Source organism: Rhipicephalus microplus, chromosome 4, assembly GCF_043290135.1.
Source record: "Rhipicephalus microplus isolate Deutch F79 chromosome 4, USDA_Rmic, whole genome shotgun sequence".
NCBI lineage: Eukaryota > Metazoa > Arthropoda > Arachnida > Ixodida > Ixodidae > Rhipicephalus > Rhipicephalus microplus.
The window spans coordinates 101918185-101942712 of record NC_134703.1 but is presented as its reverse complement, the minus strand read 5'-3'; the positions used below and the strand labels follow the sequence as shown (position 1 = coordinate 101942712).

The 24528-nt window shown below is 45.3% G+C and overlaps 2 protein-coding genes across 3 annotated transcripts in view; one reads left to right on the top strand and one right to left on the bottom strand.

Annotated features, from left to right (window-relative positions):
- The window catches only part of LOC142814523 (uncharacterized), a 63865-nt gene extending 50409 nt beyond the window's left edge, over positions 1–13456 (bottom strand). The window contains exon 1 of the mRNA XM_075893366.1: positions 13317–13456. The gene's annotated coding sequence lies outside the window, so the exon portion shown is untranslated. The remainder of the gene's footprint in view (positions 1–13316) is intronic.
- The window catches only part of LOC142814525 (uncharacterized), a 133255-nt gene that overhangs the window by 65638 nt on the left and 43089 nt on the right, over positions 1–24528 (top strand). The gene's annotated exons all lie outside the window — the stretch shown is intronic.

The following is a 24528-nucleotide window of genomic DNA, read 5'->3' as shown; positions in this document are numbered from 1 at the left end:
TTTGCGGTGATCATTAGAGTGAGCCCATCTGTGCTGCCCATTATGCTGCGCCAAGTATATCTGCCGGAAATTTTCAACCGGTAGTCCGAATAATAGTTTGACTTCTTTGTGAAATCGTTGCGCGTATATATCAAACACGCGCCTTGGCGCCCTCAAGTTTTCGTGAAGTTAGAATTCGTCGCACCGCTACTGACTTGAGGCGACAAGTAGAGAGAGAGAGAGAGAGAGAGAGAGAGAGAGAGAGAGAGAATAAGGTTGAGTGAAAGTCAAGGAGGTTAACCAGAATAAAATATCTGGTTTCCTACCCTGCACTGGGTAAATGGAAACGGACATGAAAAGGTAAGGAGGGAAAAGGCGGGAAAGGGATGGCTAAAGAAAATAAAATAGAAAACGCGCACGCACTCAAGCACGGGATGGTCACAGTCGTTTCGAGAGTCCGGTTGACCGCAGAAACTTAAGCAGCGCCTTCGTCGCTTTCTGGCTGAAAAGTCGAACGTTCCGGCACTCCAAAATTGACTGCTCCGAAAGAGGCCGGTCGTCGAGCCGTGCCAACGTTGCCGAAAGCTGTCGTCTTTGGCCGCTATAATAAGGACAGTCGCAAACGACGTGGGCAATGGTTTCCTCACTGCCACAGTGATCACACGTAGTACTGTCAGTCATTCCGATCCGGTCAGCAAAACTGTTAGTGAATGACACTCCAAGCCACAAGCGGCAGAGGACGGTTGTTTCGGATCGCGATAGTCCGGATGGAAATTAAAGTTGAAGTGATGGTTCTAAACGGCGTAGGTGGGTGTGCAGAAAACCGGTCGTAATCCACATTGAGTATGTTAAATAACGTGCGAGCAAGCGAATCTTGACTGCTTCGTCGGTTCTTCATAAAGGAATGGATTACTTTACATAGCTTTCTTGAGCATTCCTGGCAGAATAATCTGCATGTTCGTTGCCGTCAATGCCACAGTGGCCTGGAAGCCACTGGAAAATGGTGGCATGCCCTTTTTCTTCCAATTTCTGATAGGTTTCTCTTATTTACAATACTATAGTTGGTCATGTACATCACGACACAAAGCTGATGACAGACACTGCATGCAGGGCCGACTTGGAGTCGGTGAATACGCCCCATTTTTGGGATGACTCCGGGTGAATCCGCCGAAGCGCACTGCAGAGTGCCGCCAGCTCCACAGCAGTCGATGAAGTCCTATGATACGTTAATGAAATTATACGTTTCGTTTTTTTCTGGGAAGTTAACAGATCCCACAGATTCGTCAGCAGTAGTGGATTCATCCGTGTTCAGAATAGTGTGGTCTGCGTATTCCTTGTTTATCATCAGCAGGGACAGCTGCTTTAAAGCTGGCGAGAGTGCTCCGACTTCTTACGAAACCCCGGCAATGCCAGACGAAGTTTAGCGTGATCCAGGCACCAAAGAGATGTCATGATTTTTTCAGCAGGTATGTAGTCTGTTGGACGGCACTTTCTATGAGCCGAAATCACCTTGCAAACGGAGGCACAGGGCTGGTCTTCTGCAGAAAAGGTGATGTGATGGGTAGAGGTGCGAGCACGGTGTCTAATGTGTGCTCTAAGTACCTCCATGGTTATATAAGTGCTGGCGGGATACCTTTGAGTGCTGGCGGGATACCTTTGCTATGGTAATAGTCCCTGCTGTTGACGTGAAGCGTGGAAGTTCGAGGCAAACTCTGAGTGCCTGGTCCTGAGCACCTTGTATTGCATGTATAATGCTTTTGCAGGTGTTAGTAGCGGTATAGGCGCAAAGTACAAATGCCGGTAACTTACTCGAACCGCGTATATCCTACGCAAGCCAAGTTTGTAAAAGTCTCAATCCTGTAGATGTCGGGAAACCTTTTTTCCTTTTGTTTCAATATTGGCGTTCGGTAAAATAAAGCACATTGTTGCATTTCAAAGACTATCGCTTTACATATATCTGGAGTTAGCAGACTTAAAGAACAGAACAAGTAAGAGATATTGACAGTGTGTGTGAGAGAAATTTAGGACCTGCTATTGTCTGCGCTTATAAAGAAAGTCATCTAGATGTTTTGATGTCCCTGGCTATCTCATCACTGCGTGCTTGAATCGTTGTATCATGTGGAATTGACGTTTATGCCTGTAGGCGTCGCGGTGGAAACAGCTTTAAATATTCCATCTTAGACTGTGAATGTACTTTTTATTTTTTCGTTGGCAGATCGTTGGCAGATTGAGGTGTACCTTAGCAATAATGCGGTCATTTTGCTGCATGACCGATAATGCCGAGGCTACGCTGTAAACCACTTCGCACCACTAAAGTAATTAACCATAATTTTCAAACGTGGGGGCCTAATGGTATTTTGCTTTAAGTAAATAGCAAATTTGGCTAGTTGGAACATACTCATCACGATCAGCGCACAAAAAAAAAAAGCCTGAAAAAACAGTGCTTGTGTCGTGCGCTCTCTTGTGCGAGTTTTTTTTTGTGCTGTGTGGTGATCGCGATGATTTATTTTGCTTCCACAAATAGCATTTTTGTTTTGCGCAATCACTAATGCTTTATCTAAAGCACCCTTTAGAAGTCAAGCGCCCTATGGGTAACCAGAATGCCCGAGGCCCATATACGACAAGGCTGTCAGCTGTTAACCGGAACTCGTTAATTAAAAAAAAGTGTCGAACATTAGACAAGCCTAGACTAACAGATTCCTCTATTCCCTATTGAAAAAAGTCCACCGTAGGAATGGTGGATTCCACCATTCACTATTTTGGTGGATTATAGTGCTGGAAATGTTGGTGGCACATGGTGTATGGTGGCGTATGATAGAGCGGATGGTGCGCTCCAGCCGGTAATGCTGGAGCGCGAAGCAGTGTCAGAACCACCGTGACGAGCTGCCACTAAAGAAATAATAAAAATAATTGTTTAAAAACACCCGTAAAAAAGGGTGTGACAGCGTGGAATCGAACCTGCCACCTTCGCATTCCCAACTGAGCATACTAACCACTGCACCACGCCGACAGATGTCAACAGTGGTGTTAAAGAAGTAGTCGACTCAAAAACTCACTGTTTAACTTCAGTTCTGTTTGACGCTTACTCGAGATGGACGGGAAATTTGCACATTTGATAAACACGAACAACTGCTGCCTGTAACGATTGCCACTGCGATAATGGCAACAGCGCTATGTGTTTGTTACAATTTTCAACCGCAAGAAAAAGAAAAAAAAACTCGTGGTTACTGCCAAGTTTAGTATCCGTTTCTCTCTCCTCCCAAAGGGCGATATCTGTTCAGGCTTTATGACGCTTCTATGCTCATTTGATAGATACGCCCACAGAATTGATTGTGATGTTTTTTCGCGCAACGCACAGCGCAGTCGTGCCAGCGCACCGCTGTTGCTCTGTCGTTAGGAACAACTATACGTAATGGCTTGGCCAAAACGAATGCAGTGCGCCAGAAACATGCAATCGTATTGGTTCGGTAAGCACACGAATCGCCCTATCGAAAACAAAAAAACAAACAAAACAGCGTTTTCAGTGTCTCCCAGTGCGTTTCAGCGCGCGGGATGACACTAAAAACGCTGTATAGTGTGTCCCAGTGTACTACAGCATGCTGCGAAGCACCGGAACACACTGTACAGCGTAGCCCAGTGTCTTAACGCGTGCTGGGAGGCACTGGTCACGCTGTACAGTCTTCACCGCACACAGATAACCTTAGCGGCACAGTGGAAGAAACTAGGCGCGATCGGTGCACTTCCTGCAAGACTTCATATTGTATCGCGAAATACCGAGCTAAAAATTTACCGAATATGATGGTATTCTCTTCTATATGCTACACATGAATAGCTTTAGTGTTAGTTAAACCAAGTATGCGAGTACGCTAAAGCATTAATATGTCGAGCGTGCGGGTCAGGGGTGCCGCCAGAATTTCGCTGGGGGGACCAACGACAATTGTGTTCCTGCAGGGGGGCAGGGAGGCACGTAACTTATGAGTCGTGTTTTAACTATGCTTGCGCCAGGGGGGGGGGGGGGGAGGGGGGAGGGTCAAAGGGGCGCATGCGAGAATTTAGGGGAAAAAGGCTCCAGCCCACCCATAAATGCCCCCCCTGGCGCGAGTGCGCTTACCTTGAAGTTTGATCGCGTTTGGTCAATGTATTTCATAAGCGGCATCGATAGAACTGATAATACGCAACACAGTATGACAATAGTATCAAGACCAACCAACTCTAGCAGTGACTCGTTGCGGCTCGTACCGTAGAAAGCCCCACCTTCCCCGGCAGTAGTTATCCGCTGCAATGCCCGATCTCGGTGTTTTTAGCTTCCGATTTGTGTAGTCGAAGGTGAAAATACGACCACTCATGGGTCAGTTATGATCTAAACTACATTTTAACGGTTATTAGACTTTTTCCAACTGAATATCTACGATCTTCACAGCAACCGTGGCACAAGAAGTACGGCCCTAAGCCTAATAGTCGTTTCGACTGTAGAGAACTGCAGCGGCTGTAGTACGTGGAACGTAAACGAGTAGAACAGCTAATACTTCCGAACTATCGAGGGACGAAATCTACAGTGCTCAGTCAGCAGTTCAGAAGAACGCTGTTTTCTACATAGGTTTGACTAACCGCATAGCGAGTCACTACGATTACCGTAACACATCCGCAGCTAGGCTAACAAGCTTTGCGGCAAAAAGTGCCAGATGAATGTGATCCAAGGCAACCCGAAAAAAAAAAAAAAAAAAAAAACCTCACTATCACCTGTTAGTGTGGTGGGAGCGAGAAGAGACGAAACACTGCGTATGTAAGCGAGAAAATCAAAATTTTGAATGCCTGAATTACTTTTGAGGAGAAGAAAAATACACAAATTTTCGTCTTTCAGGTGTGGTCTAGTGGGAAGCGTGTCAGGCTTACGATGTGTGATGCGTAGAGGTAGTGAGTTCGACTCCGGCTCACTGAATTTTTTTAAGTTTTTTTTTTCTTTTTTCACTGTGTGCGTGTTTCAGCTTTAATTACAATGTGCGAATGACAAAAAAATTTAAAAACAATTTAAAAGCCAGATTTCGGCCGATAATGGGTATCTCAGTGTCAGCGCCACACTGGTCCAGTAATCAGGCATGGCGCTGGGCCAGTGCCACTGGTTTTTGCGATAGGGTGTGTTCTTGCATAACAGCCTGTGAAGTGCCGGCGGGTGCGACCGGCGGCTGTCGATGAGGGGAGGCGTATATTTAGAGAAAGTGCTGCAAGCGCGTCGCATCGATGTTTGTCGCTTCTTGCGTGGATACTGTACACAATAAAGAAAGGCTTCATTTAGGCTAAATGATGCCACAGCTGTGCTGTATTGCCATTTTTACTCGTCAAAATTGTGTATTCTGAAACCCAGAAGCGCCGATAACACTTGTACGGGCTCGGTCAGTAGGACTAGCTTTCTTGGAAATCATGGTGGTAGAACAGAGGGGTGAAAGTCAAATTCGCTGGGGCTCGTCTCGACGCATGACGAAAGTGAAAGTTTATGCATATTGGCATGCACTTTGTTAACTTAAAAGTACGGCTCAAGCAATAGAATGTGCAAGAATTGCCAGAGTTGCGTTTCTAGCGTGGCGACATCAAGTGACCGCTGTGTTCTGCTCTAACATTGAAAAGGGCAATTGCGAACTGGACCTCATTTATTTCTCGACAACTGCGCGTCGATGTATAACATTTGTTGTCACTGTTCACAGTGACATCTCTAGTCTTCTAAACATCACAACAAAGAAACACATCGCGGATGTCTAACTGATGTAAGTGCGTGCGCGAAATGTAAACATATTCGCGGCCGCATATTCTACGCTCCACAAAAATTGAAGTGTGGTTGACACCACAGGAATACAAAAATAAACGTGCTAGAAAGCGTAATGACCAGGTTGGTTTCGTTTGACCGTAAACATATCTTTCTGCGCATTCAAGAATGAAACATTATAAATAAGTGATTTCACATATTATCATGTGCTTTTTCATCATGCCACCATCATCCACCAAGCTTCCATCATTCCACCGTAATGTACACCTTGCAAGCGTACCACCAAACACGTTTTGCCTCGCCATCATCAGCCGGAATTTTCCACCGTCACGACCATTCGCTCGCCACCACCACCATCTGCCATCATTTTAAATGCGAAGCATTTATTAGTGAACTTAGGTGACTTTGAAGGTATCTATCTATCTATTTATCTATCTATCTATCTATCTATCTATCTATCTATCTATCTATCTGCTTACGTTTGTTTGCTCTCGTGGTCACCCCATTTATTTGGCGTGAACCAAAATTAGCATGACAGGGTAAGATGGTTTGACGAATACGACGCGCTTGTCAAGACATGAGTAATGTCAGAACCCCGTCGCGTACGTCGCCAAGCACTTCCCACCAGAAAGTGGCACATACCCACAGGCGGGTATGTGCCGCTGGTATGCGGGTATGTGCCACAGGTGATTGACACTTGGCATCTGTTCAAGAACGACGAGAACACACATGGGCAATTTTAACGCGTGAGTGTTAAGAAATACCCGACGTTTGTAGCGTCGACCAGATGAGTCCCAGCTGGAATCGAACCCAAGCATTCTGGGTGCGAATGAAGCATTTTACCACAGAGCCACGCCACCTCTCGGAACTACGTTTCAAATAGACGCTAATCTTCGGGAAACGCTAATAGCGGTTTCAGTGCTGCCTACCCAATTTTATAAACATTACATATGTACTATTTTGATACAGCTGCCACGTCGGGTTAACGTCAGATGTGGTTAGTTGCCATGCGCTGATGTTGATTTATGTAGCAGTGTCCAGGGCAAGCATCTTCGCGAGCATCAGCGCTTTAAATCAGCTTCAGGTGTTTCTTATACGCATGTTTCATTTGGCATCGTTGCGCAAATGCAAACAACTAGTTATATAAAAATCTGCAACTCCTCAACATATGTTTTTGTGTGCGACATTTGTACAATAATTTAGCGTCCTTTCATGACGTGTCGCTCAATAAAAAAAAATGCAACACGGTCACCTTTCTTCCGCATGCTTCGCATAACGTGAATTCTCAGGTACGTCGGATCTGCCGAATTTTTTTTCCACTCTCGTCGTCATCAGACATTATACCCACTACAGTTTCCACCATATCCACTATTCTTTCCACCATATCCACTATTCTTTCCACCAACAATTCCAGCATCCACCAACCCAGGATTTTCAGTAGGGTTGTATGGCCATTTACAAGCCCACCATCTGTATACGCGCGCTATGTGAATGTTTGTTTAATTATCCAGAACAAGACTATTCCCAGTGGCGTCGCACAGCGGCTTAAGATGGTAACAGACGCACGGTCGGTGTGTGGTTGGGGAGTGCAAGCGCTGTGTCCACTGGCGTTTTATTGTGGTATTTTTGTGTGTACGGTTGGGTGCGTGTGTATGTGGTGAATAATATCCTTCCATGCTGACGAGGTGGGAGTTTCCCTAACCCACTAATTTTCCGTCTTCGAATAATAATGGTGTCCAGAGAGTTGGTAACCCATCATGCGATGCTTGTTTTAATTTAGAAAAAAAAATGCTTTTTTCTAGGACTAAGATAGGGTGTAAAAGGGCTAGCTATACACATGGTACCCCTCCCTTCCTTAAAAGCTGCAAAGTGCCTTGTGTTTTCTCCGTCGCTCTCGTTGAACATTTTTTTCAATTAACAGCCTGACTGAATTTCAGCATAACACTATGTGAAACATCTGTTTAACATTCGCAACCTGGCTGGGTCGCCCACGAAATTTTCCTCGCACGACTCTAGCAGAGAGCATAATGACACCCCCAAGAAGAATTTTCATGTTTCTTTAGAGAGAGTAGTATACGTGGCAAGCCAGAAGTCGCAGAAACGAAGTAAAGGACTGTATTTTTTTTTCGAAAGTATTCGTCGCCCCCTCGTATACATAGAAACCCACGCTGTTCTGAGCAACTCTGCATAGTCACCGGATGAATATAAAAAAAAAACAGAGCGCGGAGATGAACTCTGGCCTGCCGAAAATATTGACAAATGGACAAGCGGACTCGGGTCTTCGGAGTTTCAAAGCCCGCCTATCCAGTGCATGTATACAGCAGTGCTATGCCGGCGAAGTGATCACTCTCTGCCGAAACGTGGCCAGGGGCCCCAGCACTTTTTTGTTTATTGACCCCGCAACGTTTGCGTTGGCGTTTGGGAGTGAGCCCTGGAAACGACCGGACTTGACCTGGACCTGCACGGTGGTGTGACAGCCGCATCAGGCGTCAAACGTCTGTTTGAGGTCTGAACGCGGCATGCAGTATATACTATTTTGTGAGCAATGAGATAAGAGCGCATGGCGAACGGCCTGAAACGCCAATTCGATCGATGCTCGGATGGCGCCGTCGAAAATAAAGTCATATAAAGCGAGAAAGGTGATGTTTTTCCGCGACCTATTGTCACTCCCACCGCGCGTCTGTTTTCTGTATACTGCGCGCGAGATATATGACGCAAATAGCTTGATATTTTTAGCGCCTCTTGTAGCGCTCACGTCCCAACGAAGGGCGGTGTACCGCGTTTTTGTTAATCGTATTTTGTTGTATTTTGGATTTTAGGGTGTTAAACGCGCCCACGAAAATGACTGGAAAAGTGGTATCTTGCGCGGAGCTGTTCATATCTTGCATGTGACGTCATGGACGCGCAACATGGCTCAAGCATAGCTGCTTGGATGACGTCAAGGCTGCGTAATCGTCACCTGTTATTCTATCTTTTATATGGTAAATCCTAGCCAATGACAAGTGTACATGCATGCGCACTTGCACCCTTGCATTCCTCATAGATTAGTACAGCGCACATGCCACAAAATGAATTGCACCCAAATGCGCTTCACTCATTGTTTTCCTTCTGCATTGGTACGTCTTTTTCAAACCTTTCTTGTTTTTTGCTCTTTTAACCTTTTTTGTTTTGCTTTCTTGTCAACACAGATGCCACCTAATGATGTGTTGTGCTGCTGCCTATATACTGTAAAAGGTGCAATACCTATAGCCATACGTTCCTCGCTTTAAGTCCCACATCATCAAGCTTAACTTTGTTGATAACGTATATTATTATTATTATTATTATTATTATTATTATTATTCTTCACATGGCGATTTACCTACAGTGCTTGAATGGCGAAGCAGCTAGCAATTCGGTGTACTGATAAGACTAACGCGACATCAATAAGTTCGTCTCCCATCATGCAGACGCTCTAATGCGGCTGTTTCAGTGAAGTCAGTGCAATCCATTTTACATTCAGTATAACTGCCAATTGGGCATGTTAGTATAAATTCATGATGAAACAATCGCCAAAAAGTGCGAACATTCAAAGAGGACACAGGACGAGTGCTCGTCCTGTGTCCTTTCTGAGTGTTCGTACTTTTTGGTGCTTGTTTCATCGTGAACCATTTTACAGTGCACTGCCGCGTGCAGCGGGCACCACAGCTCGTGACGCGCTATCAGCGGCCGTTTCTATTGCGATAGCAATTACGTGGATTCACACTGCGGGTTTTTGCCGTCAAAGTGTCATGTCCAGTGTAAAGTACAATTCGATAACATATTCCCCGCACGTCGTATTAACTTGGTGAGGTGGGAACCAGGGAAAATTTATTGGTGGCTTGCGGTGCCCAGAGGAGGGGCCTGTGGGATTGGTAGGTTTCGAGGAATGCGCTTTGAGAAGACATGGTCTAGATTGTATACAATGGTTTATGTCAACCCAAACAAACCTAAGTGGCTGCAGGTCACGTAAATATTCGCGACAGGAAGCCCTTAGGCTCAAGCGGTAACGGATCGTGCGCGTATACGGTACCGATTCGTAGATCGAATCATCGTGGTCGAGCCCATTCATAAATGCTCAAAATAACGCGAATCAGTAGAAGAGGGCAGTATTACAAACGTGTGATCTGCGCTATTCACGCGGAAGGGTGTAACGAAGATGTGTATGAAAGCTTCTTGTCGTGCGGATGACTTATAGTAGGTCGAATTGCTCCGAATGAGAGTTACGATCATGGTTAAGCGTGATTGACTGGTTTTTATAAGCCTGTTCTTCTGGAACCGGGTCCGATACTGCGCCATTAATAATGTCCTTGCATTGATTTTTTTATTGGGCAATTGTGCTAAGCACGAAATACTTTTTTAATCGGCACGTTCAACCAAGTATAGTACGTCAGAACGGAAAGAAAATGAAGAAAAAAAGATTAAAAATGATATTGTTAACCGGAACAAGAATGTAACTAAAACTTTATCTATTATCTCGTTTCGCAGTGAAACTTAATTTTTTTTTTATTCGGCGTTCGGTACAAAGTAGGTTGTCTATACGAGAACGGCTGAGACGATGCACGGATTGCATCGATTGCACGGATCGATAATTAAAGATGTGTTGAAATCTTGGCAAGAGCGAGTAAATGTTCTAACCAGTGCTGCTCACAATAAAGCAAGTTATACTTGGTTTGCTATAGCCTTACAGGTCAGCGTTGAGAACGCATCCTCGGTGCTGAAAAAGTTCATCTCAAAATTGTGGTCTCACGTGTCAGAACACACTCGATGACGGGCCGCTTCTGGAATCGCGCTCACTACCTTGACGCAAGGCATTCAGCCTGATCAGAGGATTCGTATTCACTTACGGTAACAATTAAATACAATGTTTTTCTATCTTCAACTTCAAACTTTCTCGTACGCAAATAAAGCCGTTATGAACGGCTACAAGGCACCTTTTTTCTTTCTTCCGGAATGAGATGGAACGGAACTTTTTTTCAGTACAGCGAAACTAAAACGGAAACGAAGAAAGACATTACATCCCGACACCCTGCCCCACTCGTACTGTTATTGTTCCACCTTTCGTCTTACTCCGGACACGGCGCAGATTGTCTGCCGCGGTGGCGTAATAGTTACGGGGCTCGACTACTGACCCAATGGTCGCGGGTTCGATGCCGGCCGAGGTGGTCGCATTTCGACGGAGGCCCCGTGTGCTGTGTGGTGTCGTGAGTGCACGTAAAGAACACGGGATTGTCGAAATCTCCGGAGCCTTTCACCATACGGCGGGCTTCACACTCATATCCGGGTTTCGGCGCGGTAACCCACAAATATTATTCTTACGGCGCACACCTTGTTGTGTACCTCTAGAAGAGACCCTTGGGCTAGCCGTTGATCCATACTTGTGATGGGGAAAAAAAAGGTTGCTCTAAAAAACAGACGAGCATTAAGGGAGACACGACACAGGCGCTGAACTCGCAACAGAAATACGCTGTTGGGTATCTTTGAATTTCCTTCGTTCCCTTAACATATTGCGTCGTTAAACTGTCACGCGAAAGTTGGGCACATCTTCTTTTCTTGGCTACATCCCATAACGATTATGGCTGTGTACATCGAACCCTTTCGTGCTCTAAATAACATCGAACATAAAAGTTTTTCTCTGTCCGCGCGTATACGTAAGTCGATGGGCTGTTTAGAAAAGGCGACAGCTGGTTATTATGGATAGTTTTTTCGACTGTCGCTTTATATTTGTTCAAGCCATGTATACTACGCCGGCTAGCGAATGCACTCATTTTGCACAGGAACGTGCTTTGCCGATAGATTTATGAGAATGATTTATTGAAAATGTTTATTTTTATGGCATTATACACGGAAGCCACGAGAGAGACCGATGCCAAAGAGCTTCATGTTACCCACCTGTGAGTTCCTCTGAATGTACAGCCGGTCGAAATTTTAGCTATTCCGCGCCGCGGCCACCCTTTTTCGTCTGTCAGTGCCGTATACGGAACGAAGTTACAAAAAAAAATTGCTTCGAGGACATGTGTGCTTTATGGGCAAACACTTGTCCTCACCTTTTCCGAAACTTAATGCAGTAGAATGGTGAAGATACACAGAAAAAAAATTTCCACTCATGCAGAATAGCTAAACTTTCGGCCGACTGTACGCGACTTCTTCTAAAACTTGTTTTAAATGTACCCAAGTGTTTTCGCGCTGTTCCTATAGGAAAACAATGCCGCGATTCGAACCTCACGACTTCGTGGTGAGGAGCATGCAGAGACCTGTGTATACAAAAGAAATATGCGTATATATACGTTATCTTCCATTTCGTGCTGTTTTTCTTGATATGTGGGGTTTAACGTCCCAAAACCACGACATGATTATGAGAGACGCCGTAGTGGAGGGCTCCGGAAATTTCGACCACCTAGGGTTCGTTAACGTGCAACCAAATCTGAGGTCTGCACACGGACCTACAGCATATTCGCCTTCATCGAAAATGCAGCCGCTGCAGCCGGGATACGACCCCGCGACCTGGGGGCCAGCAGCCGAGTACGTCAGCCACCAGACCACTGTGGCGGGGCCGATGTTTTTCTTAATTACTGTATTCTGTTTACGTTTAGATAAGGTAATAATTGCGATTGTTGCTGTAGTACCGATTCGCAATTACATATGTCCGTGTATGATACTTTTCAATTTTTTTTATCTATCGCTGCTTTTGAACCCATTTCTAGGTAACGGGAGCTCTTGAAACTGCGGTAGTGCAACTTTCACTCCCTCCATCCTTAATGCATTACGTGAAAAAGTAAGAACTCCGCTGAATTTTTTTCGAACTTTATTCCCTCTCTCCTGCACCCGTCTCGGTGGCCTAGTGGTTACGTGCTCGACTGCTGACCCGAAGGTCGCAGGATCGAATCCCGGCCGCGGTGACCGCATTTTTGATGTAGGCGAAAATGCTTGCAGTCTGTGTGCGTAGCTTTAGGGACATGGCACGTGAATGAAACCCAGGTGGTCGAAATTTTCGGAGCCTTCTACTCTACAGTGTCCCGCATACTCGTATCGTAGTTCAGGGATGTTAAAACGCAATAATTACTATATTAGGGAGTTTCTGAATGGCCCTAAAGAAATAGCGTCGAGGCCATTGCGCCTGCGTGATACGCAAACAGAGTTTGGGTTTTGCGTTGGAGACGCTATGCCTTGAATTTAGCGGGAGCAGCCTGCCCCAAAAGCTTTGCGTCAAACAAACGTGACGGCACCCACTGAAGAGACGGCTTTCGGCCAACACAAGAGTGACCTAGAAAATATGCGGAGCGTCCAAAGCACCGCAGACCCTATTCGAAAACCCTTAGCTCCCGCTTGACCTAAAGCGAGCACACGCAATGGGCTTTGTGGGGCCAGACTTATTGGGACTCCTATGCGAAAACTCCCTATTTCTCTCCTCTTCCCACCTTTGTTTCCCTTATTCGTAAAATTTATACCGTGTCAGACACAATTCAATGACTTTCACGAAAAGAGAAAATGAGATGAAAGTGACCTAGAGTTCGAGGTTCGGTATCCCAGGAGACGCGGGTGGCTGACCCGTCTAACTCACCTATTTTCGGAAAAATTGGTCGTCGTCGTCTTCGCTTCAGTGCAAGTCAGCTGCTGCCGCGTGAGCTACGAAGGAGGCGTGCGCCGCGCACGGGAGCGCCCGGTCAGGAGAGCGCCGTGTCGGTGCGTCCCGGTCGCGGGACGGTGGCTGAGTGCGCGGGGTCCGCGCTCCGGGTCTTCGAGCCTGTGCGGGAGCGGCGGGCGCGCGCGAAACAAGCCCGTTAGGACCCGACGAGAGAGCGAGGGAAAGCCCCCGCGCACCGAAACTCGGCGGAGAGTGGGTAGCGCTCTCGCTGGCCGCCCGGTTGTCTTGGAGAAACGCGGACGTAAAAGGAGGAAAGGGGGAATATATTAAAAGAGAGGCGAAGCGTGTGTGCCTGTTGCTCGTGTATTTGATCGCGGGTCGGCCCTCTCTCGTCAGCGTCGATTTTTTTCCGTGAGGAGTACTCTGCGAAAGCGAGGCGTCAGATGTATTATTTTTTAAAGGGGATTCCAGGTGAGAGAAAGTGAAACGAGTCTGGTGGCGGCTGTTGGGCGTTCTTTCTTCTGACAATTGAGAGCGTGAAACAGTTCCGAGTGCGTGTCGAAGTATTTGAGCTCCATAATCGCATTTCTCGTTCTATGCGCGTAATCCAAAAGAAAGTCGAGAAGGGGAAAATGAAAGCTTGCGATTGGAAATTCGTAAACTGGGGATGGGTGCTGGAGGGGACCTTCCCACAAGTGGTTTAGTATTTTTCAAGGCTGCATTAAAGTACACAAGTCGTTCACTCGTTCTTTGCGTTTTTGTGGGACGTCTCGCATACGCTGGGGCATGAAATTCGTAATGCTCGCCTGTCGTGCTGTGCGCTGATGGAGAACAGAGATCAGCCCGCCGCGTAAGATAAGATTTCACAGTGCGTCTACCTAAGCAAGATTATCAACTCTCCTTCTCACACACAAAAAAAACTACAATAAGCCTAGACACTTATGCTCCTATAGACGGGTTTGTAACCATATTTGGCAGTATTTCACTAAATTTATCCGGATACTTACACTAGCAGCCCCTGCCCCCGTTGCAGGAACGTAAGTTTATCTATAGCGTACGTTCTGGCTATTTTATTACACTCTGCTCAGACGATGCCTCTCATTTGTGGGCAGTGGTCAAGCCAATTAAGCCAAGTGGTGTGCCGCTGTTAGTATATACGCCCTAGGGCAGAGATCAGCTTTGGGCCGTCCAGAGAGCCTACGACGTGGCGGTCAAGCATTTCACAAATGCCAGGCAGTGCACAAGTGTTAATAATTATGCCTCTCTCTCTCTTCATACCTTTTCTCTGGCGTCACACAAGGGAGCGTCATATGCCCATTACATCTCCTTATCTACATCAATGATCTCCTATCTAAATATATCATATCATAATCTTCGCGCATGACTCCATGCTCTACAGACTAAAAAGCTGTCCTAATGACCACCGCATCCTTCAAGATGATCTGAACACTGTGTCTAGCTGGTGTAACACTTGCCTTATGACGCTAAATACTGATAAATGCAAAGTTGTTTGTGTTTGACGAAAACATAACATCTCCTACTTTTTATACTACACACAAGATGACATACTTTCCGGGGCATCATCCTTCTGGCCGTCCGGGCCACCTTGCACCAGGGCTTTCCTGGATTGAACACGTCACTTCTGTTTGCGCTAACTTATGCCGAAACCTCTGTCACTCTCCATCTAACGTTCGCAAGCTGTCTTAGCTTACTCTTGTACGCCCGCAGCTTGAATATGCCTCATCGGTTTGGTCCCTTTCCGCTCAGTACCTAATTAACATGTTGGAAGCAATTCAAAACAGAGCCGCCCGTTACATGTCTAGAAACTACTACATTCATTCCAGTGTGACTCAGCTTAACCGTGATATTCCCTCCTAGCATATCATGGTCGGCATCACGTGTCCTTGTTATGTCTATTTCATAAGTACGTGTACTGTAACAAAACATCGTCATTCCATCTTGAACGCCCCCTCTAGTTGTCATGCAGGTTACATAATCATCTCAGCCTCACGCGCATGCTTGGTAACACAAACACATTCAACACGTCAGCACTACCGCAAGCCATCCGCATGTGGAATGATCTTCCCGACAATATCGCCTCTGATAGTCACCCCAGCACGTTTCAGCAAAAACTTGAGATGCATTTCTCTAATATAGCATCGTGAGATTGTTTTTTACTTGTTTAAATTTTGAGCTACGTTATGTTATGAAATGTTAGTCTTTATTTTCATCAACAAGCTTTAATATCTTGTTTGAAGTGCTGGTGATTTCTTGAACTGTTAGTTTTTGTTACACCACATTATGCTGTTATCACTAACCTGTATTGTATAGTTGTTCATTACAAGTTTACTTCCGCATTCACTGTAACCCCCCTTACTCAATGTCTTTGGACCTATAAAGTATTTTTCAATAAATAAATAAATAAATAAATAAATAAATAAATAAATAAATATCAGCAACTATGCGGAAGGCTTCCTGAAGTACAGTAAAACGAAGAATCTATACATTGTGAGGCGGAAGTTTTGTAGGCCCGTGTGCTCAGATTTAAGTGCACGTTAAAAAAACCCAGCTGGTCGAAATTTTCGGAGCTCTCCACTACGGCGTCTCTCATTACCATATGGTGGGTTTGGGATGTTAAACCCCACATATCTGATCTATACATTGTGAATAACTATATGAAAACAGTGCAAAGCTGAGATAACAATGACAGTAGACTGTGAAAAACATCAAGATGATAAAATTTAACATTGTATATGCTCTGTATTCTGTAATGAGTAGAGTGTTGAAATAAATTCGCAGCTACATAAAATGGTAGATTTTGTCTACTTACGCGGAATCCGAAAATTTACACAACTGAGAAGCTAAGGGCAGGATATAATACCTAGAACTAGTTTGTAAAGAAACAAGAGGTCAGCGTGATTTTGTCGGCAGTGAATTGACGGAAATGAACATAATCTGGCAGTGTTAAAATGAGATCCACATTCGTTCATTGTGAAGCGATTATCGTAAATGTTTGCGAATTTAATCTGGGCTCGCTTAATGGCGTTAATTCTGAATTTAGCCATGTCATTCCATACCACTGATGCATACTCAAGCTGAACAAGATATTGCGGTGTGCAATCTGTGTGAGACTGCAGAGTAAGTGAATTTTCAGGGCATTCTGCAAACACAGTCAACAGAATGAAGGCTTCGCATGACAGCACGTTTAGTATGAGCAGATTAATTTAGCGTGTTATCAAGACGCCAGGCCTGCGCGGAAGGCGCATCCACAGCGAAAGCTAGAAGAGCGGCCTTGCAGAGCCTTTTCTAAACACTCATTTGACAACTGCTGCAAACGTACTTGCTTGATGCCCACTAATTAATAATAAATAATTAATAATAAAAAATCATCAAACGCAATAATAATAAAAAATCTAGGGCAGTAGGCCGGCATTCGCTATGCTATTTTTTTGTCATTCTTCTGAGAAGTGTAGTCTCCGCTAAAATATTGCGAGGAAAATTGTGCCAATTGCTGATGCAGTGGCTGACGACAATGAAAAATTTTGCCTGACGTGGGTATGCGCCACAGTTAATAGCTTAACAAAAAAAAAACAAGCTTTTGTAATGGGTTGGAAGATATGACGACCCACTCGCTACGCTATAGTTATAATCACATTGTGCGATGCGGCGTGTTCTTTCGCCGTTTGAAAACGCCTTATAAGTCGTATTAACGCGATCGCTTTCCCGACATCAACCCTGCCCGAGGCAAGTCTGCCAACAACTCCAAAGCACCGGAGTGGCTCAGGGGTAGAATACTGGGCTGGCACCCAGCGGACCCGGGTTTGAGCCCCACTATGTCATTGGTACTAGATTTTTTTTTTTAATTTCGCGAGATGTGGTTACGGACACCGGCGGTGATAGCGGACAACTACGGCGCTGCGGGAGACCCCAGTTGTGATCTCATAACAGCTTTCGCTGTAGAAGAACACCAAGATGACTGATCTTATAAACCTTAGGTAAGGGCACGGTATTGACAGAGTATGGAAATGACATGATGGATGTTTTGCGAGATATACTCATGAATTTTGTCTTTGACGTATATACGAGAAGGTTATTGTTGTTACGTCATTAGAAAAGGAACTCATATCTGACTGCAGCAAGTGACACTCATTAACTGAATGAATTACCCTAAATGTATTGATGTCATCGGCAAACAAAATGAAAAAATAATTAATTTTGAAAAAAAAATTGTTAACGTAAATTTAAAATGAGAGTGGGCCTAATACAGACCCTTGAGGAACCACACTTGTCACTTTGTACAAGGAAGACGTTTGACCGTTTATGACAAGATAACATAATGTATTAAGCAGATAGCTATACAGGAGATTCACAGTAAACGAGTCAGCATCAAAGTTTGCAAGTTCAACCAAGAAGAGTTGATTGGCTGACTACGTCAAAAGTCAAGCTTGCTCAGGTCCCAGTAAACTACGTCAACCTGTCCTCTCTGTGAAATGGGTGGAGATATTTGCGTGATGAAATTAGCAAGGTTTGTGGTGGTTGAGTGACCAGGAAAAAAACCAGTGTTGATTAGGAGTCATGGAACTTTCCTGGCTAAAGTACAATGTGTTGTGAAGAGCCAGCTCTCATGGATTTTTGATGTGGCACAGTAGAGAAATTGGGTGATAACTATAAACATCAGTTTTGCATCCCAACCTAGATACAAGAAAAACACCCGCAGTTTTCCACATTGTGGCAAATGTGGAAGTGCTCAGGGAGTGATTAAATATTGTAGTCAGTTCTTGGACAAATATACTATACTATAAGCCTTCAGTATGGCGGAAGGAATGCCATCTGGGCCACGCGATAAGGATCATTTTAAGCGCCTATAGGCGCTTAAAAATCTATGCGTTATGAAATTCATGCATTATAATGCATGAATTTTATCCAAGGGCAGACCAGTAGATGTGCTAACTGCCCTGGGCTGTTGTCCGATCAAACGGCTTGAGTCTGAGACGCTGTAAACGGATGGCAAATGCGTGGCAAAACAGTCAGCGACGGCCCGCACTTCAACGCCGTCCGCCTCTACACTGTAAACAAAAATAAGCCAGACAGATGGGAGTAAACGGCTTGTCATCTAGCGCACGCCCCGATGAGAGTTTCATAAACACCGTCCGGAGAAAGTAAAAAAAAAGTATTCTTTAACAGGATGGGGGGTTTTTTGAATAAAGTTATTTACATTTTTGGATAATTTGCATCTATCGGGGAAATTTTTCAGGTCTGTATGGGAGAAAATTTTTACATCCATTCAACAACAACTGAAAAAAAAAGGACGCCCGCAGCCGTACCATGTGCAGGCGTGACTTCAATTAAATTACCTTCGAAGCACACAATGTTGATAACACATACACAAACATGAACCCAACGTTTGCGTAATATTACAACACTGATACTGACTACAGCTCACCGCTCGCGCTGCACATAGTTCTGTCGATAAAGGCACCGTATTTTCATCTCCGAGGTAGCTATGGAGGGACCCTTTTTTTACAAATAATTAAGCAATAAGTATTCACGGCGTAGGTATAAATTTGTGGTGTCCTGAGGGAAGCACTTCAACACATGTGTCTTTTATCCTAAACATTCCTAACATTTCGTGCTTTATCAACTGTAGCGAAACTTAATTATCAGCTGGTGCTCTGTCGCATGGGCTGAATTTGCGTTACCAGTATACTGTGTGTGAATCCGTGAAATGTAATGAATCGTAAAATGCAGTAAGAGAGAGCGAGAGCTCTTTATTGAAAAGCAGATAATTTATCCGGCGTTTGTGTACTCTGCGTGGCGAAAGCGATTGGGGACTGAAATGCAAGAAGAAGAGAGAAAAATTATTAAAATTTAAATGGAAAGAAAAAAAGTGAATATACAGACAATTTTTTTTTTTTGTCTCTTAGGCGGAAACGTGTGCTGACAGCATGGCTTATTGTGAGTTTTTAAGGTGCCCTTACAGTTTGTCTACCTGACCGATATTGTCTAAATACGTGAATAAAAGTTTCATCGCATGCCTCTGTTGCGTGAAGCTGAGGAAAGGGCCCAGGATATAAAAAACTGATAAAGTTCTTTGGGTTAACAGATGCATGTAGTGTTCATAGAGCGCACGCTCATCGGCATACGCTCGGCACTCAAACAAGATATGTTTTACTGTTTCTATGGAGCCCCAGTTATTGCAGTATGGACTGTCTACTTGACCGAAGCGATACCGTAAATTGTTTCCGTAAGCACTGTTCAGCCGGAGACGGTGGTAGAGAGTGTCGAGGTGTCGAGGGATTCGAGATGAGTCTAGTCCTTAGATGTGGGTCGATAGAGTGGAGAAAAGCATAATGATGCGTCGGAAGGTTCCATAGCCTCTTCTTTTCTTTGGAAGCAAGCCTTTTAGCCAGCCGGGAAGCATCTCATTTAGTGAAATAGGTTCGCCTGTAATTTTGCTTTTGAAATCCTTTGCGGGCTGCTTCATCTGCTTTTTCATTGGCCAGTATACCTCAATAAGCCGGTATCCATTGAAATGTGATAGCGTGATTGCGATAATAGTCAATTGGTGTAAGTACGTTATATCAAATGAAATATGGTGATAATTTGTTTTCTTTAAGAGGCTGAACAGTATTTGTAGTGCTCCCTTGGAGTCGGTGACGATCACACATCTGTTCGGCGTTTTACGCAGGATGTAGAGGACTGCTTCTTTAATTCCATGAAGTTCTGCTGTCGTTGATGATGCCCTGCGTTGTAGCCGATAAGATACACTTTGTCCTGTAGAGGGAACATAGAGGCCATATGACGGAATCGCCTGAGTAGTTGAGGCGCCAGTATTAATATGAGAATGCTGGGTGTAATGCTTGGCTAAGTAGCAGAAAGTAGTCTGCAGCAGTGTGGTCTGTGCAATACGTCTTTTCGCTTCATTGATTACTGGGACACTCGGTTTAATATCAAGAGGTGGAAGCGTCCAAGGAGGAAATCTTGGAGGCATCAACTTCTTCAGATGTCTAATAGCAGTAAGTTGCTGCATTTACACAGCTTGGCTGAATGCTGAATTGCTGTGGGTGATATGTATGCGGTACAGAAAATGCTCCCTCCCATGTATGACATGGCGGCAATGAGTGCGTAACATTTCTTGAGTGCAGATGGCATTTAGCGGGAGACATCCTGCTTCCGCCACAGTTCCCGAGGCTGATGAGCTCTTCGGAAGGCCTAGACAGATTCGTAGGCAATTTTCTCTTGCGGCTTCTAAAGTTCTCTTGTTTGTTGGTGATAATCGGCGAAGCACCGGTAGACAATAACGCAAGGCTCCTTCGATATACGCTTTCTCAAGCAGGACCATTTATCGGCACTTGCATCCCTATTGTGTTCCCGCCATAAGTTTGAAGAGTTGTGATGCTGCAGCTATTCTCGCTCGACGTTTTTTTTTTTTCTCCTGAGGAGACCAGGAAAGACTTTTGTTGATGACTATTCCAAGAAATCGCTGAGACCGTACATAGGTCAGTGGCCGGCCACCGAGGAAGAGCGGATACTTGGTCATTTTCTTTCTCGTGAATGCGATGGCTGTGCTCTTTTCTGGAGAAAAGTGCATACCCAGGGGAGCCAAGTACGTGGAGGGGTTCCGTAAAGCTTTTTGAAGGCGTTGTTTGGTAACAAAACGTGAACTTGAAGCATTCCAGATACAGATGTTGTTGACGTAAACTGTGATGTGCACTCCTCGCGGAAATATCCTTGTTATATGTATCAGGGTGATGTTGAAAAAGAATGGACTGAGCACTGCCTCCTGGGGTACGCCCTTCTCTACTGCGTACAACTGTGTGGGACCGTTCGGAGTGCACATATATATCTTCCGTTCTTTTAAATAGCTCTCAAACCGTTTATACAGACTTCCTCCAAGGCCAAGACTGATTATGGCTGCAAGGATGGCATGGTGAAAGACGGAGTCAAAAGCTGCTTTCGTATCGAGAAAGATAGATTTTGGAATGCGTCTAGCAAAGAGGTCCTGTTCGAGTGAAGAGACGAGGGTGATGACATTACTATCGAGGGTATGACATTACGAGTGAAGAGACGAGGCTGATCTGCCTTGACGGAATCCGTTCATTTCTTGGGGAAATTTGTCGTGGCTTTCTAAAAACCAAGTCATTCGTTTATGAACCATCTGCTCTATAAGCTTGCCAACGCAACTTGGTAGGGCAACGGGTCGGAAAGACGCGTAGCTTGTTGGCTGCTTTGAAGGTTTCAAAATGGGCACTATTTTGGCGAGTTTCCATTCTGTGGGATCCTCGCCGGACAACCATGAAGAATTATATTCTAGGAGTCGTAGGCGGGAGGTATGGGGTAACTTTGCGATGGCTTCATAGCTTATTTCGTCGTGACCGGGTGATCTGTGCCTGTTTGGTTCGCTGATTGTTGTGTTCAGTTCTTCAATTGTGAAAGGCAAATCCAATGCTGGCACTGCCTTTCGTGAGAAGTCAGACTTGTTGCTTGCGCAAGAGCTCCAGGGTATTGAAGTTGATCATAACGGTGTGCAGTATCCTTCGGACAGCTCTTTGAGGGATTTTCGTTCGTGGAGGGAAAGTGCGTTGAGTGGGTGAAGTTGTTGGAGGGGCGTTCGCATGCCTCTTAAGACCCGCCATATTTTGACTACCGGTTGACGAACGTCCAGTGTAGAGCAAGAGTCGTGCCATATCTTTGCTAGCTACGTTTATCCAGGTAACGGTGGATATGACGTTGTGACCGCCGGCAGACTCGAAGGTCTTCAAGACACTTTGTGCGCAATACTTTCCTTTCAGCTCGCTTGCGAATAGCGCACAGTTTTTCAAACTACTCATCGTTTGACGGAAATCTGTCATTCTTAGCTGAAAGACGTGTGCATGCTCTTAGTAAATGAGACATATTAGTGAGTAATTCTTCGTCCTTGGTGGCAGCAGTAATTCCTTTGCTAGTGGCGTCTTTGTATGCATCCCAATCAGTAGATCTTCTAATTAATTTCTTTGATGACATCTTCGCACCTACAGCTGATATCATGATTGGGTAGTGATCAATAATTCTCTCGAGTTTCCAAGTCGGTGCATGAGTGAACGTTAGGGGCAACTGAGCTTACTGCGAAGGTGACATCAGTGCTACTGGTAGTCGAAAAGCCTCGTAGATATGATACTGCCGTCATTCAATGGTTCAATGGAATGTTTTGGGAGTAGTTCTGCGAGTTTGGCTCCTCGCGCACAAGTGTGTGAGCGGCCCCAAATTTCATTGTGGGCATTGAATTCTCCACAAATGATGTGTGAGAAGGTGTTCTTGAAATGAAATTTTCAAATCTTGAAGCATGGAAAGGCTTGCCTGGCTCCAGATATACTCCAATGAGTGTGTATTCTTGTTTACCGATTGCTGTGACGGCGCACGCATATTCATTGTCGTTGTGGGGTGGGATGTCGATCTCAGAGGCCGGAATATCTCTGCGAATGCCTATGAGTAATCTTCTGATATGGTCAAGTCGTCTTGAATGATGAAGATAATACTCGTTCATTCGGAAATGTTGTCCGACTCGTGATAGAGATTACGATGAAGTGGAATTGGTACGCTCGCACCAGTTTTCGGAAATACGAAAGCTTTGAGCGAAGCCCGCGAGCATTCCACTGGAATGTGGTGCATGTGCTAAATGTTTTGTGGATTGTCAGTTCAGGTGGCGATGTTGTTGGGAAAGCCATGATTGCTACTGTGAAGAAATACGCCCCTGCGGTGCGAAGGACGTCGACGCAAGGGGCACCATTGCAAGGATTGCTTCTACCTCTGGAAGATTTCTTGACGAGGGATTTGCGCGGACAAGAGCTTTGAGGGCTGCGAACAACATAGGAATCAGTATGCGTGTGACATCCTGATTGGTGTTTCCGTGTTGCTGTCTCTCGCAGATCTCCTTGTCGTGTTTCGGCGACTGAGACTTGTGACAGTAGTGCTGGCTTGGTGGGTCTTGTGAGGTACGTCGCGATGATTTTGATGAAGACGACAAGCCCATGGATTTCCCACGTTTCTTTTTAGTGACATCTGCGTACGTGTTACCAGATGTCTTTTGGCTTTGTGGTAGTTGTTCTTAGGAGACGTCTTTCATACTCGTCAATACCACATCAGGGTTAGGTGGTGGTTCGTTCCGCCTTGGTGTTTTCCCCTGTGCTTGCTCCAACGTGCCTGCGAGTGTAGCAGCCTTCTTTTTAATGCACCCTCCATATGAAGCAGGGTGTGGGCCACCGTAGTTTTCACATTTAGGTTGTGCTCTTGAGTTGCGTTCCTTGTGCGAGTGAGCCCCAGCACACATTTTGCAGCGCACCGGGCCTCTGCAGTGTCTCGATATGCGACCATGCCTTTGACACTTGCAACACTGTGTAGCTGCCCCAGCGTGTTCGGCAACCATGTAACTACAGAAGCCAAGCGTAACTCTTTTAGGTAGTGGTGAATCCTTGCTAAATCCCAAAATGACAGGTCGACGACGTACCTCTTTGACTTTTCCACCCTCTTCGGGTGTGAAGGTGGTGAGCTTTCTCGCTGAAACGACACTTTGATCCTGTAGATAGTCTTGCAGTTTTTCATTTGAGTATCTCAGAGGGACATCTTGTATTTTTCCATAGTTCGCCGTGTATGAGCACGGAACTCGGGCTTCTACAGCTACGCCAGCCAGTTACCACCAAGCTTCCATCCTTCTTGAGGCGATGGTTGCGAACTTTCTCTTGGGCCGACGTTACAACTGCTGATGCCGCAATGTTAGGGTTGACCTTCCATAAACTTCTGCTTTCCACGGTAGGTCGGAAGACGACAAGAACGCCATTACCTTTTTTTTTCTTGTAAGACACAACCGTGAAGGGCGCTTGGTCCATATCTTCTCCATTTTCCTCCGAAGGATCGGAGCTGTCCTGCTCATCGTGCCGTCGCTTGTTTATGGGGACATGGTCTGTAGTTCCCTTTGCAGAGGCTGAAGGAATAGTACTTGCCACCGCTGCCATAGATGCGGCATCGAGTGCATCTGGCGGTGATGTTCCGTGTCGTGGTCAGTACGGCGCAGCGAGCCTATAGAAGTCCGCTTCACATGTTTCTCCGGATGAACGGGAGCATCCAGGTCGTTACGGGTGGAGTGCGAAGCCCAGGAGAGCGGTAGGGACTGTCAGACTGAGAAGAATATCGAAAAATAGGAAACTGGCCTAGC